The sequence below is a fragment of the Bubalus kerabau genome, chromosome X (assembly GCF_029407905.1).
Source record: "Bubalus kerabau isolate K-KA32 ecotype Philippines breed swamp buffalo chromosome X, PCC_UOA_SB_1v2, whole genome shotgun sequence".
NCBI classification, from domain to species: Eukaryota; Metazoa; Chordata; class Mammalia; order Artiodactyla; family Bovidae; genus Bubalus; species Bubalus kerabau.
The window spans coordinates 50643799-50665514 of record NC_073647.1 but is presented as its reverse complement, the minus strand read 5'-3'; positions in this window follow the sequence as shown (position 1 = coordinate 50665514).

Sequence of the window (21716 nt, the reverse complement as noted above, 5' to 3'; positions counted from 1 at the left end):
CTCAAAAAATAATAGAGACATGTGAAAAGCACAAGGCTGCCAGCCTGAAGCTCCCAAACCAAAGACAGCCTGAACATCCAAAGAAACAATGATATTAATTAATTAAAAATTTGATGAGAAACAGGATATTCATAGTCTTAAAGTAACTAGCTGCAAAACTGCTATCAATTACGAATCGGAAGTGCATGTGAAAGCTCCATGTTATGAAACCCAGTAGCCACCACCTCAATCCTGAGATCAAAGTAAGGCTGTCACAGCGGGCAGATGTGACTCTGGTTACGTGAAGCAATGAGAAGAGTCAGTGCCAGTTCTGAGAGACTCTAGCCAGAAAAGGGAAGCCTTGAACCCTACCACGAGGAAGCTTCAGACTAGCCCAACTTGAGGCACACTGCACAAAGCAGTTGGCTTCTGATCTTCCAGAGCTTCAACCTCAGGAAAGTTAAGCAAAGGCTGAGGGGATGCTTCACACTGAAGGATGCCTGACCCTGACCCCGATTCCTGAGCATCAAGACCATCAATTGGACAGTGGGGACAGTGGGACGGGGTCTGAGGACAAGGTGGCAGTGGTATGTCAATGCTAGCTTCCTAGACTTGACTGTGCTTACCTAAGAGGTGTCCCGTGATGACAGAGCCTGTTCAGACTAGCAACTTACTCTTCAAATGGCTCAGGAAAAAATATTCTGTGTATTACACCACCTTTTCTGTAAGTTTGTGACTGTTCTCAAAATCTTAAAAGAATAATTTTTAACTTAAAAAAAAGAGGGACTTCCCTGGGACTTCCCTGGAGGTCCAGTTGTTAATACTCTGCGCTTCCAATGCAGGGGGCTGGAGTTCAGTCTCTGGGCAGGGAACTAGATCCCACACGCTGCACAGTGCTGTCAAAAAACAAACAAAAAAAAAAAAAGGAGGGAGGTTCAAGAGGGAGGGGACATATGTATACCTATGATTGATTCAGAAATAGGGGAAAAAACAAGACAATACTGTAAAGCAAATATCCTCCGATTTAAAATAGCTTAGAAAAAGAGAGAGAGAAATGTCCACTTAGGATTTTTCTGAAAACCAACCAGACCACTAAACTCAGTGAAACCTAATTGAATGTCCATCTGAAAGAGTTAGACTCTGTCTGTAGTGACAAGGTACACACCACATTGAGTCCCCAAGCCAGCCACTACTCAGTGTTCTCTGAACAGGTTGAGACTCCTCCTGCACCCCCCTGCCCATGATGGGCTCCCGAAAATTCCCTGGCTCCAACCCTTCCTGTTCATTGTAAATGCACAAAACAGCCTTTCAGGTGACCTGCTGGAGTCTCTGCCTTGGATCTCTGGTCAACTGAACTTGGAAAGGGCTTGTGTGTGTACTCACACACATGCCTGTCCCCCAGCTAAGTGGGCACAGAATCCCTCCCCCTCCCCAGTGCCCATGGGACCTAGTACTCAGGGCCTGACGCCCAAGTGTGCAGCTTCCTAGAAGGCAGCTCAGGTTCCGGCACCTTCCGGATGACACAGGCCATGCCTCCTGTTTCACTCCAGTATTTTCCTTCCTCTTGGGTGCACTTGGCATCAGCACTGTTTCCAGAGCTCAAGGACAACTGCCGCTGCCTCCTGGGGTCCCAACTGTTCCTAGGAGGAATCACAAAGTGTTGGTTTTCCTGGTTGGCCCAGGCACAGTCTCATCTTCCTGGTCAGACCATTAAGAATTCTAAAATTAGCTTCTACAAACAGATTTCCTTCATAAAAGATCCACCCCACACACCCTTTACGGGTGAGAAGACATGCCCTGAGCACCTACACAGCAACCACTTTACCAGTCAGTTCAGTCACTCAGGCGTGTCAGACTCTTTGCAACCCAATGGTCGGCAGGACTCCAAGCCTCCCTGTCCATCACCAAGCCCCGGAGTCCATACAAAATCATGTCCATTGAGTCAGTGATACCATCCAACCATCTCATCCTCTGTTGTCCCCTTCTCCTCCTGCCCTCAGTCTTTCCAAGTCTTTGTTGACAATGCAATGTCTCTGCTTTTTAATATGCTGTCTAGGTTGGTCATAACTTGTCTTCCAAGGAGCAAGCGTCTTTTCATTTCATGGCTGCAATCAACATCTGCAGTGATTTCGGAGCCAAAAAAATAAAGTCAGCCACTGTTTCCACTGTTTCCCCATCTATTTGCCATGAAGTGATGGGACTGGATGCCACGATCTTTGTTTTCTGAATGTTGAGCTTTAAGCCAACTTTTTCACTCTCCTCTTTCACCTTCATCAAGAGGCACTTTAGTTCTTCTTCACTTTCTGCCATAAGGGTGCTGTCATCTGCATATCTGAGGTTATTGATATTTCTCCCGGCAATCTTGATTCCAGCTTGTGCTTCCTCCAGCCCAGTGTCTCTCATGATGTACTCTGCATATAAGTTAAATAAGCAGGGTGACAATATGCAGCCTTGACATACTCCTTTTCCTATTTGGAACCAATCTGTTGTTCCATGTCCAGTTCTAACTGTTGCTTCCTGACCTGCATACAGGTTTACCTTTACCAAGTCAGCCCTAAACACACAGCTCCAGGCAGAATGCCTCGCACCCGTTACTTCATGTACTGCAAAAACAAACAAAGAAAAACGCCTCTACTTCCTCCATTTTAAATGATTGGTTACTGAGCCTCCAGGATGTTTGGGAGCTGTTCACAAGAAACAGCTAACAGAGTTGAACCCAGGACTCCCACTGCAGGGCTTTCTGTCTATGCCAAAGCCCCATCCCAGTGCTGAACAAATGTCCCTCACAACAGCAGAAGGTGGCTTGCTGTGTGATGCATTGGAAAGAGCAAGAGGAGCAATGCACACACTGCATAGAGGAGGAGGAGACAGATGCCCAGCAGAGGCTACGGGAAGGCTCAATGAGTAGTGCTCACTTTAACAGGCTGCAGTGTAAACAAAGGCTCTGTGACAAAACATATGTGCATCTACTCGCACCTCTTCAACTGCAAAAGTGGTGCCCAAAAGCCCAGCGGGAGTACAGAGAAAGCCAGGGAGTCAGGCCCAGCTAATAAATGTGCTCATGTGCGCATGTGACCATGCACACACACATGCACAAATGCTCCAGAGGTAGAGGGAGATGAGGCAGGTGAGGAGGATCAGGAGCCCAGAGACAGGGCAACAACTGCCAGTGCCTCCTGACAGCACACAAAGAGATGTGGTGCCCACAAAAGTCCCTGATCTTCCAGGAAAGACCTGAATCTATCGAAGACAATGAATAAGACACCAGTTGAGGGTGACAGGGAAGGAGGGACCGGCCGGCCAGCCTCTGGATGGTACAGGAAAGAAAGAATGTGGGTCCCACTGGCCCCCGAGACCCTGCAGCAGGTCAGTGCACTATGGACAAGGGCCATCCTCACTGAATGGTTAGGCCCTGTCCATTCAGGACACCCTTTCTGGACTCCAGGTGAAGTGCTGCTGCCCCCAGTTCCCACCTGGGTCTCAGGAGGTGGAAGAGACACTGGGTTGTCCTTTCCACCTCCTGCCCAGAAAATGACAAAGGCCAGTTCCCAAAAGTCTGAGCAGAGTGGGCAGAGTGACTGCTTGGGTCTCACAGGGTCCCGGTGAAGAGGGGTTTACTCCTGACTGGATCCTTCTTGGCTGGTTCTCTTTCTATGTTGTCGTCACATCAAATCTCACAAAGACAAGGCAGTCCAGGTGCCCACAACGTCACTCCCCCAGGTGCCAACAACCCTACTTATTTATTATGGGCAGGGAGACAGGGTGGCTGGTGTAATGTTCCCCTGAACCAGAGAAGAGACACCCTAGGTTGTGTCTCTTCTACCGCCTGAGACCCAGGGCATTGGGAGCAGAGCACCTCCACCTGGGGTACGGAGAGGGTGTGCTAAATGGACAGAGCCTAACTCTCCAGTGTGGCTTCAGGGCATATGGGCAGGAGGGGCACTAACTCCTTTATAAATATTTCACACAACCACTGAGTTCCTTTTGGGTTTTGGTTTCAGATCTTTTTGATATGGTCCATTTTCAGAGACTTTATTGAATTTGTTACAATATTGCTTCGATTTTATGTTTTGATTTTTTGACTGCAAGGCATGTGGGAATGTTCCCAAGTCCAAGTTCACTCTGCTTGTCTCACAACAGGCCAATAAATCAGAGGCGAGGTGCTGAGGCCTGGAATACGAATTTACTTGGAAAGCTGTCAGACTGAGAAGATAGCAGACTAATATCTCGAAGAAACCATCTTGTAAGGGTCTGGATGCCAGTTCTTTTATAGAACACAGAGCTGGGGAGGTGATAAAATAAAGTAAAAAGGCCATTATTCTGGCAAATATCTCCTGGAATGGCCAGTCTCAGAAGGAGATGTGTTACTTTCTCCCTTCATCTAGCCATCCACAAGTGGACAGATCCTGAACAAAGGCAGAGGGTCAGAGTTTCCTGAGGCAGGCCATTACATATGGACAGTATCCCTGTAGTATACAAACCAACAGGAAACAAAGGCTAAAGTAAAACATTCAACATGGAGACAGATTTTGTTCTTCCCTGTAACAATTCCCCAGTGTCAGTGTCCATTCCTCAATCTTATGGAAAAAGGGATGATGACTGTTCTAATTTCTCCATGAGTTACATCTTTTGGGGTGTGCCCACTACTGGTGCCAGTGTTCCGAAAGTCTCTACTTCATATGTTTAGACATAAAAATATTTATAACATAGGTGTTGACAGTTATGTTTTATTCAGTAAGAATCTTTTAGGAATTCAAACCCAGAAGGCAGCATCTAAAGTTAAGGAATTTAGCACTTTTCTATGTATGCAAAGATGCACCAGCCATCTCACTGAAATTGTTCCCTTTGATGCACACCTTACCACCTGGGACCAGTATCCTGTCTTCTTCCCTCAGGAATCACCTTGGGAAGTGGCTGCAGTCTGATGGCTGGTAAAGAGCAGGTTTCTTCAGGGCTCACCATGAGAAATGGCTCCAGTCTGATGACTGCCAGAAAGCAGGTATTGTTTTCCTTCCCGAGTTTCCTTAGGGCTTACTGTGGGGGGTATTTGCACTTTGATGGCTGCTAGAAAGCAGGTATTCTTCTCTTTCCCGAGTTTCCTCAGGGCTTACTGTGGGGAACGGCTGCAGTCTGATAGCTTCTAGAGAGTAGGAGGGGAACCTGGGTCCCCATTGAGATCATCTCAGCAGAGACAATAAGCACATCCTGTGACTCCAGACAATCTTCCAATGTTCAGGGTTCAGCGTTCAGCCTGCAGGATCCACAGCCATCAGCTCAGCCACCATGCTCTGCACTTAGTTGCTATGCAGCCCTGAAATCTACACTGCAGGAGGCCCTCTAAAGGTGGCATCCTTTTCAGCAAACTCTCAGTCACACCCTCCAAGCCCAACCCAGCCCCAGCTTTGCTGAGAGGGTCTCACTGGGGATGCAAGTTCCCCCTCCTGTACTCCCACATTCCATACCCGAGTGAGGAGATGGCAGGGGCTGGGGGCACAATGCCTCCAAGCATGTAGGGAACAAGTTCTCACATCCTCTCTTGTGGTTCATCCCTGGGAGCACAGTCTCATGTCACTTCTAGAGGCAGGGGACCCCTAGCTCAAGCACTCTCTCTAGGGGACATAAGGCATGAGCATTAACAGAGGAAACCCCGAATAACCTGCTTAAGCTGGAAGACTAGTTCCTGGGATGTGACATAAAGTCAGAAAGTAGCTTCTCGGTGGGACTGGCCTTCTCCAGACCTAGCCTGGAGATAGAAACAGTGGACTAAGGGCCCTCAGCTGGGGCAGCCACACAGTGCCTCTTGACAGCCCTGTGGAGACTGTGTGGCCAGAGGGACCACGAGCCTGCACTCACCCAGAGGACAGCCTCTGGGAGGTCTGTGGCAGACCAAAGTGACCATGAGTATGCACTCACACAGCAGACAGCCTTTGAGAGGTCTGTGACAGGCCAGAGTGACCACAAGCCTTCATTCACCCAGTGGACAGCCTCTGAGAGGTCTGTAACAGGCTAGAGTGACCATGAGCCTGCACTCACCCAGCAGACAGCCTCTGAGAGGTCTGTAACAGACCAGAGTTACCATGAGGGTGCATTTGCCCAGCAGTGAATTCCTGTCTGGAGAATCCCATGGACAGAAGAGTATGGTGGTCTACAGTCCATGCGGTTGCAAAGAGTCAGACATGAGTGAGCACGCACAGGTGAAACAGAAATGGACTCATGGACAGAGAGAATAGACTAGTGTTCTCCGAGGTGGAGGGGGTGGTGGAGGGATGGAGTAGGAGGTTGAGATGAGCAGATGTAGCTCTTTATAAATAGAGTGGATAAACAAGGTTCTACTGTATAGCAGAGAGCAATACTCAGTATCCAATGATAAACTATAAAAGAATATTTTTAAAAATAATGTATATATGTATATAAGTGTATCCCTGAGCTGTGCAGCAGAAATTAACACATGTAAACCAACTATACTTCAAAAATTTAAAAAAAAAATCCTGATTATTAAAAAAAAAAAAAACAAAAAAAAAACAGACCCTAGCCAATTACAACAGATACTCAACCCAGGAGCACAGCATCCTGAGTAGTCAGAACATGGACCAACCAGTCAGAAGAGGGGCCAACAGGAGACGGGATCTCAGAGCGGCCCACAGGCTGGCTGCGAGCCTTGGGCGCCCTAAGCCATGAGTGTCGCTGGAGAAAATGAAAATTTTACCAATGACTCCTCCTCCAGCTCAAAATGAAGTGGCTCTGCTTCCCCTGACCCCTTAACTGAAGGGGCCCTGGGACGCCCTGGCTTGGTGCTGGGACCAGGAATGTACTGGTCAGATCCCAATCCAGGGGAGGTCTGTGAAGGCAGCTCTGTAGCACGGTGAGCCAGGATGAGCCAGGATGAGCACAGCAGCTCAGCCCGTTCCTCAAGATCAGACAAAATAGCACCCAGGAGGCCAGAAAGTGTTCTAATGGAGGGACCCCATGTTCGGTACCTCTGCTCTCTGGCTGAGGCCCAGCACTAACCCCCCTGTGCCGGTCTGCAGCACATTCTGCACACATCCTGACAGCTCAGTTGCTGAGCTCCAAGATGAAGGTTTGTGATTGCAGCCATGCTCACAAGCATCAACAGCACCGACCACCTGGCTTTTGGCCCAACTGCGAGGTCCAGCTGAGACCAGTGGACATGTTGTCAGCTGTGCTCTAGAGTGGCCCCTGTGTCACCAGTAAATGGTAGTATCACAATGCAGGCCAGCGGGACTCAGCCTGGAGGATTGCTAGAATCAGCAAGGACACTGACCCATGAACACTCCCAGTCCTGGGCCAGGCAGTGACCCGAACAGGCAGACAACTGAAGAGAGCAGAGTTCATGGCACAGACAAGGTACAGCCATCCCTAGGCAAGCAAGGGGTCCCATCTCAGGGGGAGCCCTTGGGATCCCCAGCTTAAACATAAAGAGGCTTCAGTCACAGGTGCTGGGAACAGACTTGGAGACTCTTTTAAGTCATGCAGGGCAGGGCACACAGGTGAGTTAAGGCCAGAGGGAGTTTACTGTAAAAAAACAGAGTGTCTGGGGGAACAGACGGGCTTGAGCGGAGCTGAGCCCAAGGGGCTGGGAGTCTGGGCTTAGAAACCCTGTATGCCACTCTCCTGTTTCTGCCTCCTAATCTACTTAACACCCACTCTGCAGCCTGAAGCCGTCTGTCCTGTGCATCTCCACACTCAGACTGTCCACTCATTCACAGATACTTGTTCAGCACCTGCCTCTGGCCAGGTCGTGTTCCAGGCACGGGACAGCCAAGAGAAGACAGACAATAACCCCAGTCCTTGGGGAGCAGAAACTCTACCAGAGGCCAAATGCACCCCTCCTGTGGCCAAGCCCCGGCCTCACCCTCCTCAGCCCACCGGCCGGCCCTGGTGGAGCTCTGGCCTCCAGACACAGTTCCGTCTGAACATTCCCCCTCCTCCAAGAAGGCGCCTCTCTGGACTCACCACCCATCAGCCTCTGCCACCCTGTGCCCTGTGTCCTTCTCAGCACATACCACCATCTGAAATGGCCTTCCTGACACCTACATCACCTCAGTGTACCTGGCAATGTCACATCCTCAGTGAAGGAAGGTCCCAGCTGCCTTCACGCCCTTTCTGTTGAGTTCCCACCACAGATTCCCATCACGGAGGCCTGGAAGGACTCTCCAGACAAGTGTGGAGCAGGGGCTCGGTGGGGCCCGAGAGGGTGGATTCACCTGGGCCACTCAAGTGGTCAGGGTAGGCAGGGACCTCCCAGCACTGGCTGGGACCTGGACAGCAGGTAGACCAGCTTCCTTCTCCCTGGGACCACGAGGGGACAAGTCCCTTGTCACTGCTTAGGGTCATGGCTGCCCAGAAGGACTGTCAGCTTCATGGTACTGAGCACCCTGTGTGCTGTTACACGTTTTACCTGTGTGATCTCAACTCCCTCAGGTCGAACACTTTGGGCTACACACTTGGAAGAGTCAACAGGAGTGGTTTAAGGTCACTTGAGGTAACACAATCCAGAGACAGAAGGCCCCACCACCTGCCAGGAGGCCTAGGGACAACACCAGGAAGGGAGCTCCTCATCTCCTCCTCGGCATCTCATGTCTTCCTTGACGTGAGTCGTGCCCCCCTGGTGCCTGGGAGGCTGCTGTGCCTCCAGCATCACATCACACAGTCAGAAGGGGGTGGGAGAAGGAGGGCAGACCCAACAGCAGAGCTGTGCTTTGTTCCCAGGAGCCTGAAGGTGCTGTGTGGCAGCTACCATGTGGGGATCACCTGGTGAGCATGGCAAGGCTGGCCCTGGAACTATTAGGCTGAATCCCCTGCCTGGCCTCCTCTTAGTCAGCCTGCTGCCCTCTCAGGTTCCAGGTGAAGCCCACAGGATGGGCAGGGACCCTGGTGAGGCCACAGAAGCAACTGTGGTGATGACCTGTCCTGCGCCCTCCCAGGACTAGGTTCCCTCTTGGGGCAGAGAAGGCGTCAGGGCTCTAGACAGAGGAGGTGACAGGCAGCCACCAAAAAAGGTTTGATTCTTGTCTTTGGTAGCTTGCTTCTGACATTTGAGACTATAATACTGGAGTGGGTTGCCATGCTGTCCTGAGGGGATCTTCCCAACCCAGGGATTGAACCCAGGACTCTTGCATTGCAGGCACATTCTTTACTATCTGAGCCACCAGGGAAGTCCAAGAATACTGGAGTGGGTATCCTGTCCCTTCTCCATGGGATCTTCCCAACCCAGGAATCGAACCAGAGTCTCCTGCATTGCAGGTGGACTCTTTACCAGCTGACCTAACCAGGGAAGCCCACAAGAAAAGGTTGCAAAGTGAAAATGACAAGCCCGTCAACAATGCTCACCCCAGATATGGTCCTGGGATCACTCTTCTGCGTCCCACGCCAAAAGGTGTTCCAGCATACAGCCCCTCTGCACCTCAGCTTCAGCCTCTTGGACACGGGAACTCTCACAGATGCACCTTGAGCCTGTGCTGGTGAAGAGGCGAGAGAACCCTTCTAAAGGAGTGAAAGCTGCTGCAGATTCAAACCACAAAGCTATATTGCCCCTCCCCTGGGTTACCAACTGGTACTCACCGCTCAACTTACACCACCAATCAGCTCACTCTCTGCACTCAGCTGCACAGCTGCCAGTGTGCAAAAGTGAGGATTATTTAAATGTCCCTAGTGGTGGAAGTATGCTTCTTTTTGGTCCTGTCCCCATGTTGTTGTTCTGGAGAAGACAATGGCAACCCACTCCAGTACTCTTGCTTGGAAAATCCCATGGACGGAGGAGCCTGGTAGGCTGCAGTCCATGGGGTTGCTAAGAGTCGGACATGACTGAGCGACTTCACTTTTGCTTTTCACTTTCATGCATTGGAGAAGGAAATGGCAACCTACTCCAGTGTTCTTGCCTGGAGAATCCCAGGGACGGGGGAGCCTGGTGGGCTGCCGTCTCTGGGGTCACACAGAGTCGGACACGACTGAAGCAACTTAGCAGCAGCAGCAGTAGCAGCAGCAGCCATGTTGTTGTTCAGTTCCTCAGTCAAATCCGACTCTTTGCGACTGCATGGACTGCAGCAAGCCAAGCCTCCCTGTCCATCACCAACTCCTGGAGTTCACCCAAACTCACTTCCACCGAGTCGGTGATGCCATCCAAACATCTTATCAACTGCCGTCCCTTCTCCTCCCACCTTTAATCTTTCCCTGCATCAGAGTCTTTTCTGATGAGGCGGTTCTTCACATCATGTAGCCAAAGTATTGTAGCCTCAGCTTCAGCATCAGTACTTCTAATGAATATTCAGGGTTGATATTCTCTAGGATGGACTGGTTGGATCTCCTTGCAGTCCAAGGGACTCTCAAGAGTCTTCTCCAACACCACAGTTCAAAAGCATCAATTATTCAGTGCTCAGCTTACTTTATAGTCCAACTCTCACATCTGTACATGACTACTGGAAAAACCATAGCTTTGACTAGACGAACCTTTGTTGGCAAAGTAATGTCTCTGCTTTTTAATATGCTGTCTAGGTTGGTCATAGTTTTTGTTCCAAGGAGGAAGCATCTTTGAATCTCATGGCTGCAGTCACCATCTGCAGTGATTTTTAAGCCTCCAAAAATAAAGTCTGTCACTGTTTCCACTGTTTTCCCATCTACTTTCCATGAAGTGATGGGACTGGATGCCACGATCTTACGTTTTCTGAATGTTGAGTTTTAAGCCAGCTGTTTCACTCTCCTCTTTCACCTTGATCAAGAGGCTTTTCAGTTCCTCTACATTTTCTGCCATAATGGTGATATAATCTGCATATCTGAGGTTACTGATATTTCTTCCAGCAGTCTTGATTCCAGCTTGTGCTTCATCCAGCCCAGTGTTTCTCATGATGTACTCTGCATATAAGTTAAATAAGCAGAGTGACAACATACAGCCTTGACATACTCCTTTCCCAATAGGGAACCAGTCCATTGTTCCATGTTCGGTTCTAACCGTTGCTTCCTGACCTGCATACAGGTTTCTCAGGAGGCAGGTAAGGTGATCTGGTATACGAATCTCTAACTGTTTGTTGTGATCCACACAGTGAAAGGCTTTTGTATAGTCAACAAAGCAAAAGTTTTTGTGGAATTCTCTTTCTTTTTCTATGATCCAACGGATGTTGGCAATTTGATATTTGGTTCCTCTGCCTTTTCTAAATCCAACTTGAACATCTGGAATACCCTGGTTCCATTCCTGGGTTGGGAAGATACCCTGGAGAAGGGATAGGCTACCCACTCTAGTATTCTTGGGCTTCCCTGCTGGCTTAGCTGTTAAAGAATTTACCTGCAGTGTGGGATACCTGGGTTTGATCCCTGGGTTGGGAAGATCCCCTGGAGTAGGGAATGGCTACCCTCTACAGTATTCTGATCTGGAGAATGCCATGGACTATAAAGTCCATTGGGTCAGAGACAGTCGAACTGAGCGACTTTCACTTTATAGCAATGATTAAAGGGCAGAGTTGTTGATAAGGATTAGGGTGCTCATTGGAGGGACTGATGCTGAAGCTGAAACGCCAATATTTTGGCCACCTCATGCGAAGAGTTGACTCATTGGAAAAGACCCTGATGCTGGGACGTATTGGGGGCAGGAGGAGAAGGGGATGACAGAGGATGAGATGGCTGGATGGCATCACCGACTCGATGGGCATGAGTTTGAGTGAACTCCAGGAGTTGGTGATAGACAGGGAGGCTTGGCGTGCTGCGATTCATGGGGTCGCAAAGAGTCGGACATGACTGAGCGACTGAACTGAACTGATTGTGATCCACACAGTCAAAGGCTTTGGCATAGTCAATAAAGCAGAAATAGATGTTTTTCTGGAACTCTCTTGCTTTTTCAATGATCCAACGGATGTTGGCAATCTGATCTCTGGTTCGTCTGCCTTTTCTAAAACCAGCTTGAACATCTGGAAGTTCACGGTTCACATATTGCTGAAGCCTGGCTTGGAGAATTTTGAGCATTATTTTACCAGCATGTGAGATGAGTGCAATTGTGCAGTAGTTTGAGCATTCTTTGGCATTGCCTTTCTTTGGGATTGGAATGAAAACTGACCTTTTCCAGTCCTGTGGCCACTGCTGAGTTTTACAAATTTGCTGACATATTGTTCAAAGGTAGAAAGCCTTAAAGAAGAATCAACAGAAGCCCTCCTCCCACCCAGGTGCCCCATCTTTCCATATCAAAGAAAAGTGAAAGTGTTATTTGCTCAGTCATATGGGACTCTTTGCGACCCCATGAACTACAGCCCACCAGGCTCCTCTGTCCATGGGATTTTCCAGGCAAGAATACTGGAGTGGGTTGCCATTTCCTTCTCCAGGGGATCTTCCCAACCCAGGGATCCAACCTGGGGTCTCCTGCATTCCAGGCAGATTCTTTACTGTCTGAGCCACCAGGGAAGCCCAGATCTGCATGAAATGTCCTCACAAAATATGTACCTTTCTATTTCATCCCTCCCTTCCTTCCTCTTATGCTTCCCTCCAGAGATTTTTTTTTACAATACACATACAACATTTTCTAGAAACGTATTTTCTCTCATCCTGATTTTTTGCACAAATGGTAAAGTACTCTATGTACTATTCTGCACTTTTTTCACTTAAGAGTATGACCTGGAGAGCTTGCCAGATCAGTAGAAAACTGCATTTTCTCCTTTTAGCCAAACAGCATTTCATTAGAGTACCATTGTTTGCTGGACATTTCAAGTGGCTGCTTCCAATCTTTTGCAATTGCAACATGGCAGTGAGTAATTTAGTGCCACACAGCTCTAACAGGTATCATTTGCAGGGTGATTGCCCCACAGTGGAACTGCTAGGTCAGAGGATATCAGGCTGGTACTGATAGGCTGTGCCAGTCTGCCCTCCATAAGGACTGTGCCAACTTTAATTTAAATAACCTCTGTTATTCCTGTTAATTAAAAACAAATACATTCAATTTCCTTAAGAATATTTCAACCTCATAGAAACAGAGCCTACAGAGGGCAAAGAACCACTGTGAACAGCCCAGTGAACAGTCTCCATAAAGCCTCTGGAAGGACCTTGTTTAGGTCTGAAAGACCTTGTCACAGTCTCCCCACCCACCCCTCTCTGCTTGTCTGGTTCCCTCCACCTCACCCTCCAGGCTGGAGCTGCACGTCCCCACCACACTGACTGACTGACATCCCCACTGGAGATGGAGGTAGGGGCAAGCATTCACCTGCATGGCAACTCGACCCAGAAGGGCCCGTGCTCAGGGTGTCAGAGCAGCCAGGAGTGCAGGGCAGTTGGTGCATGGAGCTGGTGTCTACCCTCAACCATGACACATGAGACCTGGCAAGGCCTCGGCCAGCAGGGATGCACAGAAGACAGAGGCAACACCAGGACAGGGCTGAAGGTAAAGATGGTGGGCTGTGCTGGTCACAAAGAAAGGGAAGCTGTGGTCTAGCCACTCACACCTCTGTCCCTCTCCTTCCATTCTGGGTGCTGCCTGGCGCCATCTATGCATCATGCTAGAAATATGCCCCTAACACTGGAAAACCAGGAGAGTTCAGAAAGAAATCTGGATGTTTGGTTCCTCGCAAAAACACCTGCTGACCCTGGGCCCACAGACACAAAGGAGCCGGTTTCCCTGGTCCCACCACTCCCTGGCAACTGTACCCCAGCCTGCCTTGGAGACATCTCAGCATGCCGCTCGGCACTGATCTAAAGCTCTGGACACATCCTCCTTCCACTGGCCCTCCATCATTCCTGGGCTGAACAGCCGTCTGAGTGTCTCCCTGTCAGGCGGGACACCATGGCAACAAACTCCACATAACCTCTGCCTGCTCTGGTGCCACAGTCAAAAAGCAAGTAGCTCAGGTCCCAGGGCTGCTGATTTACAAACCCAGGCCACAAGCCTGTACCCGCCATGTGACACCTTGCCCTACGAGGGAGGAGGCAGGTGTTTGCTGAGCAAGGACTTGTTCCATTAGCAGCTCATTCAACCAGGGTGTGCAGGGCCAGCACTGGGGTCTCCTCCCCATACCTGGGGAACTGTCTTTAGTGATAATATTCAATGAGACCAGAGACCTGACATGGTCTGCAGAATCAGTGCCTCCCCACGGGGCAAAGGTAGTACCTCGTTCAGCGAGGAGAGTCCACAAAGCTTCAGGCTGAAGACTGCCTGGACTGAACCTGGACAGTCCAGAAAAGGTACCCATCCCACCCATGACCCATTGTGATGCCACACACACACTTCCCACCTTCATGGCCTGCTGACTTTCCATTCAGCTGTGCCCATGACTTTGGTCCTCCAGGAGCTAAATTTATATTCTGAAAGAAGGAGAGGAATGAGAACAGGGCCAGCTCAGCAGGCTGCTGTCTACACCCAGACCATGTTGGAGCAAGGTGACCCAAGGCTACACTGCTGTACCCACTACCACCAGCCGGGCAGGACCCAACCACATGTGCTTGCCACATAGCCTTTCACTCAGGAAGCACCTTGGGCTCAGGAACCACTGGCCACATGAAAGATGCGGAGAAGGCCAGAGGGCAAGCAGCCAACCCAGGGTCACACCCTGGAACATGTGCCCCCACAGAGCTCCTTTGTCTTGCTCCAGGGACAAGACCAAACCCCAACTCTAGTGTGTGCCTTAAAAACTGTGCCACTGCAAAGAGAACACACGCGTGGGAAAGTGGACATGCCTGCTGTGTCACTGGCCAGCCCAGCATCACTTCCCATGGCTACTGTCATACTCCAAGGCCCAACTCTGCAAGCCCAGCCTTCTGTTCCCCCATCATCTGGGCTCGCCAGCTCGACACACCTTTGCCATAAGCTCCCTACATGCAGGCCAGGTGCCAGGAACACTGGAGTCACCTGGGTTAGACACCCAGCTAGGGAGGGAGTACCCGGACTTGTCCCCACCCTGCCTGGGTCCAAAGCCCCTTCAAATCCCCAACCACTGAGTTCATCTGCCTCTCCCAGCAACATGCCTTAACAACTGAAGGTAAAGATACAGAAAACCGAGCTGACACAGCAGGACGTCTTATCACTCACTGGACTGCATCCCAGATCAAATAATTCCCTCCTCCCATCCTCCCCCCAGCTGCCACCTCCACACACACTCAGGGCAGACAGTGGTCTCTTTAGCCTCCAAGGCAGAGCTGACCAGGAGCAACCCATTTATGACAGACTTTCCCTGAGTAGCCTGGAATGCCCACAAGCCCTAATGGGGCTGAACAGATGGGGGTGGGGGTTGGGCCACCAGATCAGGAGGCAGAGGCCCCGGGTCACTGTTATTCCACACCCACCCCTTGGGGTCTGCAGTCACAGGACCCCTGGCCCTCACCCACCAAAGGCACTAAACTGGAAGAGAAGGCCTATGGAGCCAGCCAAAGAAGGCTTAATTACTATGCCCAGAGTCAAACTGCCTCTGAGATGAGGTTTCAAAGTTGGCAAACACTGGGGGTCTCTTCCCCTCACCATCGCTGCAGGACAGGAAAGCCAGGAAGCGCCAGACAGAGGGGCCACAGGCCGACTCCAGGACAGAGCCTGACCCAACTCCCGACAGTCCCACAGCACCCGTTCTCCTCAGGAGGCCAGGCCCTGCATGATGGGGACACAGTGAGCTCATCTCTAACAGGCTTGCAGAGGTAGCTCTGACATAGAGCCAGGGCTGCAGAAACAACCAAGGCCCCTTAACTGCACTCAGTTTCAAATCTGGGCAAGAGACACAAACTCCACACTACCCACTAATCCACAGGCCCCAGTGGACTTAGGCTGGTGAACATGGACTCACACACATGTGGATTTTTTTCTTCTTCTTTTCCTTTGATTTAAAAGTGCAGTTCAGTGTTGGCTGAAGGGGGGTGTCCCTCTGGCAAGGCCATGAACTTTTCCCACAGAGTGGTTCTTTTCTAGAGAGCCATCGAGTGCCCAATATCTGTCCAGATTTATAGCTACCAGCTGCTGGCCTCTGTAACGCACAGATGCTGATGGACCAAGTACAATATGAGCTCTTGATTAAATCATGCCTTTCTGTTTAGAGTGGTGTCAGAAATGCATTGACGAATGAAGAATTAGAGCTCATAAGTCCACAAAGCGTATTCTGAGAAACACTAGTCCCCAAAGATAGTCTACTAAAAGACATTTCCAAGGACAAGTAAATTTGGGGGCTGCAGTCCACAATCTCCTGCCCCTGGAGACACAGGACACATCAGCATACTGAAGACACAGAGAGAAAGTCTGACACTAAGAAAACCCAGTGAAGGTGCCTGCTTTGTTTTGTTTTCCAAACTCACCAGACTGTTGAACCTCCTATGGCCTAACACTTGCTGTCTCCTTATGTCCCCGATCTAGCATGCAGCTGCCCAGGTGACTCACCTCGAGCTAAGCCAACAGGAATCCAACTAGGCATCTACATTATATCCTGAATCTGGGGTCTTTCTTGAAAGACCCTCTTCAGGTTAGCCTCTGGAACAAACAGGTCACACTTTTCGGGGACAGGGTCCCCAGCACCTACCTCCTGACTGAACAACTGTGTAGGCCTCTGCAAATTGGAGACAGATTTCTGCAAATTGGACACAGATTTCTGCAAACCCGGCTGTGGCAGCAACTCCAGTGGCTGAGAGACCGCCGCACTGGAACTGGACGAAGGCAAGACACATGTGAGGATCAGACAGGCCATGGCCACCGGGTCCCTCAACATTCTGACCTCCTCTGGCGGATAAAAATACCCCCCGCCCTTGCAGACTCCTAGGCTGGCCAAGAGAACGAGAAACTGGACAACATGTGAGGTCTGCTCACCGACCCCTAACAGGACGGCCAGTCCTCTGCCTTCCTTCACAGCCTTCTGCTTGCAAAGACTGAAAGCTCACTGTGAACAGCAAACAGGTGGACAACAAAGTGACGGAGGATCTGCCATGAGGGCGGCTACAACAGTGGTGGAAGGGGCCCCGATTCTCACTCCTGACCAAGGGTTCACAGCTCCTCGGGCCGACCACTCTGAAACAGGAGACTTTCTTTTAACCTTCTTTTGGTTTATGAAAAAAAAATACATGCTCAAGGTAAAAATAAACACATACAGCACTGAATGTGTCTCACCACCTCATCCTCCGGAGAGAAACTCAAGCAGATTTTTTTTTTACACATCAGCATAGTATTTTTTTAACACAAATGGGGTAACACCACACAAACACCTCAGTAACTTGTGTTTTACTCAATCCCTGACATCTTTCTATGACAACACATGTGGATCCACCACTTTCTTCTAATGACACAGGTGGATGGCCTAGAATGTGCCAATCTCCAGATTCTCTTCCATGACAGATAAAACCACAACGAACTTTTCTGTGGACTTCTCTGTGCACACTGTGTGTAAGCAGTCCCGCAATCTAAGTTTTCAAAAGCAGGACAGCTGGATTGAAAGACGTTTTAAAGTTTACAAGATTCTGTGGGGCTGCCCTCCAGCAAAGGTGCCTTACTTTTTTTGAGTGATCAACACGAAAGGGTTCTGAAGGAAGGTTTCTGCTGACTTGCAGATGTCTGGTCACACTTTGTTCTCAACCTTCTACCCGACAAGCTTCAAGGAGGACAGTGATCACCTGGCCAAAACCCCATCCAGTGCTGGCAGTTCATCTATGTGAATCCAAGGTTTACTCAACCCAGTCATCACCATGGGTGAAGGCAAGGGACACTCTTCTCACATCACCTTCTACCTGAAATAGATGCTTCCATGTGACATCACTTCTGGGTTCTCCAAACACAGAGTCCCAGCAAGTGAGGTCCCCGAACTTGGCCACCTCCCTGACCACCAGGGAGGGAGCAGCAGAGATGTGGCACCAGCTGCCAGCAACGTTTTTCACCTCTTGCTGGCAAACAAGCTTCAGCACACCGGCCTCTTTCAAGTTGCCTCATGTTATGCCGATGGTGCGTTAAGACTGGATAAAAGGAGGGAGCAAGGTGTTGTCCTCCCTCCAGAACTAGCAGTGGCAGAGGCATCTCACTGCTTACATGGAAACATGTAGCATCAGTTTCATTAGAGGCTGCAGTGTCTGTGACTGACAGGAATGATGACAGTAACACTGACATCTGCCATCCACCAGGCCCTGTGCCAGGCCCTGTGCCAAGCACATGACCATGTCCTCTCATCCATTTCCTGTAGACGCCTCTGGAGCCAAGGGTTATTTGTACTTCACAGGAGGACACTGATGGTCAGAAGTCAATGGTTTCCCAGCTTCCACAAAGCTAATAAACAGCCTGGCTAGAAATCACACTGCTGCTGCTGCTAAGTCGCTTCAGTCGTGTCCAACTCTGTGCGACCCCATAGACTGCAGCCCACCAGGCTTCACCGTCCCTGGGATTCTCCAGGCAAGAACACTGGAGTGGGTTGCCATTTCCTTCTCCAATGCATGAAAGTGAAAAGTGAAAAGTGAAAGTGAAGTCGCTCAGTCATGTCCGACTCTTAGCGACCCCATGGACTGCAGCCTACCAGGCTCCTCCATCCATGGGATTTTCCAGGCAAGAGTACTGGAGTGGGGTGCCATTGCCTTCTCCAGAAATCACACAGCAGTGTCTGATTCTACAAGTCACACTATACCATGAATCACGACAATCCCTACACAGACTGTTAGGAAATGTTTACAATTTTCAGTTATTACTGATCAATCACCTGGCTGAATTATCTGTTCATTCTCTACATCTTGTCTGAAGGAAATGGAGGAAGCTTTGGGCCATTCTCAATTAGAGAAAAGGACCCTGGTTGGCAGGCCATGATCTGGACCACCTTTACTTTCTGGGTCCAGAGTATCAGCAGCCAGACCTCAGGGACACAGGGCACAAAGGTGGACGAGGCCAGACTGCTCCATTTCCACTGTCTTCACATGGCCTCTGTGTGTGTTCACATGGCTTTCTTATAAACATACCAGTCATTGGATTACAGCCACCGTAAACAGTGTGACCTCATCTTAACTAATCACATCTGCAAAACCCTAATTCCAATCAAGTCACATCCACAAGTTCCAGGGGTTGGGACATCAACATCTTTTTCGGGAGGACACAATCCAACCGACAGCCACCCTCCACCACCTCCCACTTCACTCTGAGCACAAGCCCTCAGCATGTCCCCTGAGGCCTCCACATCCAGTCCCTGTCAGCTCTTGGGCCCTGTCCTGCTGCTCTCCTCTTCACCCACTCTGCTCCGGCCACACTGGTCTCCTCACACTCCCAAACCTCCCTCAAGTCTTCACTTCGTCTCTGTTTCACAACAAAGCCAACCCCGACCACGCAGTTGAAAATGGAAAACCACTCCTCTAAGCGCTCCCTCTTTTCCTGCTGCACTTCCAGCCAGGGATCTCACCACCTTTCCATAGGCTACCTAGTGTAGTTGTTTTTTCGTTTCTTGACAATCTCCCCTGGCTGGAATGGAACCTCCATGCAGGACTGGAAAGGTGTCCAACAATGGAATGGAACCCCCATACAGGACTGGAAAGGTGTCCAGCAAAAAATGTTCCTTCAGTTACTGAATAAATAAAACTACTATCAGATCAGATCAGATCAGTCACTCAGTCATGTCCGACTCTTTGCGACCCCATGAATTGCAGCATGCCAGGCCTCCCTGTCCATCACCAACTCCCGGAGTTCACTGAGACTCACGTCCATCGAGTCAGTGATGCCATCCAGCCATCTCATCCTCTGTCGTCCCCTTCTCCTCTTGCCCCCAATCCCTCCCAGCATCAGAGTCTTTTCCAATGAGTCAACTCTTCGCATGAGGTGGCCAAAGTACTGGAGTTTCAGCTTTAGCATCATTCTACTATACAAAATGTAATAAAATATCCTTGTAAGCTAGGAGTGGGGAAGCACTTCCTAAATATTGTTTTAAGCCCATAACAGACTAATATCAAGAATATACCAATATTTTTAATAATTTGTTGATCATCAAGAAGATAACTGCATTTCCAAGTTGTGGAAATGTGAAAAGAATACAAACAGGCTAGTTATAGAAGAGGAAACCCTCAAAGGTCGCAGGATATGATAGGAGTGGAGATGGGTGCTGAATGCCTGGGAGCAGGGTGGCATGACCGAATCCAGTGAAGCCTGGACATCCCTGAACTCCAGCATTCATGCCCTGGGAAACTGTGACCAGTCCCCTCAGTGGGGGCTTATAAGGGTGTCCTCACGGTGTCATCTGTGGAGGTGGGAGTCAGAGCCACATAGAGGTACCACTGACTCTTCTTCTGCCCTATGTCTGACCTTCAGGTAGGTCTGGTTAATTCATGAACTTCCTCTTGTGAGATGGATGACAACAGAAATCAACACGCTAGACCCTTGCTCGGTATGTTCTTTGGGCTTTCCTCGCACATGTCTGACCAGAGTGTCCATACCTACTCTATATACCCATGTGAGTCTGTTTCTGCCCTGACATGGTTTTTCTCCAGGGATGATGGTGAAAACTTATTAATATCTGTTAAACCTACAACTAAAACCATAACAACGTCTGCTTACGGCTCCCCCTTTGTAGCACCCACAGGGGAGCCTGGGACAGAGAGCTCGTTTAGTCATCTGTAAGTGACTGCAAGGCTTTACTTCCCACTTGGCTTTTGAACAGGATCCCCAGTCCAGCTCCCAACTGCCTTTACTCAGAGAAGCTGGCCTGCTCTCCTCTCATCACATTGACTTTATTTATATATTTTTGCCTGTGCTTAGTGTTTGTTGGTAAACATGGGCTTTCCCTAGTTGTGGCCAGTGGCATCTGCACTCTATAGTTGTTGAGCACAGGCTTCTCATCATGGTGGCTTCTCTGAATGAAGAACATGGGATCTAGAGGACAGGCCTAGTAGTTGTGGGGCATAGGCTCAGTTGCTCTGTGGTGTGTTTGATCTTCCCAGACGAGGCATCAAACCATGGCCCTTGTATTGACAGGTGGATTTCAGTCCACTGAACCCTCAGGGAAGTCCTCCTCATGATTTATCTCACTCTGTCCTGAACTGTAACCACTTCTCTAACCTCCGCTTTCTCCTGGATTACAGGGAGGGAGGAGGGAGGAGGGTTCAGGATGGGGAACACGTGTATACCTGTGGTGGATTCATGTTGATGTATGGCAAAACCAATACAATATTGTAGAGTAATTAACTTCCAATTAAAATAAATAAATTTATATTAAAAAAAAGTATGTGTATATGGGCTCAATGGTGTCTGACTCTTTGTGACCCATGGACTCTAGCCCACAAGGCTCCTCTCAGCACGGAATTTTCCAGGCAAGAATACTGGAGTGGCTTTCCATTTCCTTCTCCAGGGGATCTTCCCCACCCAGGGACTGAACCTGTGTCTATTGCCTCTGTTGCATTGGCAGGCGGACTCTTTACCACTAGCGTCACCTGTCTTTTGAAAGTCCTAATGAAAGTGTGTGGCTTTACAAATTGGACCACCTAAATCATTTCCTCTACAAGGAGTTCACTGACAGCATCCACTCACGCCTGCTGTAAGAGGACTCTCCTGCAAGGGGGTGGGGCTCAGGGGCCAGATTGAAGTACAACCCCTGATGCAGTCACCTCCCATGGCACCAGTGATCCCTCACAGATGCACCCCACACCCAGGAAGCGCTGCCCCAGCCCCGTTGTCTCTCCTGGCTGTACCTTGCCTGTTGACTTGACCCCCTTTCAGACACTGAAGTAGACCAGCACCCAGCAGGCCAGCAGAAACAGGGTCACCTCCTAGTTGAGGGCCTCTGGCACCTTCAGCCCTCCAGAGAGCTTCAAGTCTGTTCTTGGACAGGGAAAGCCCA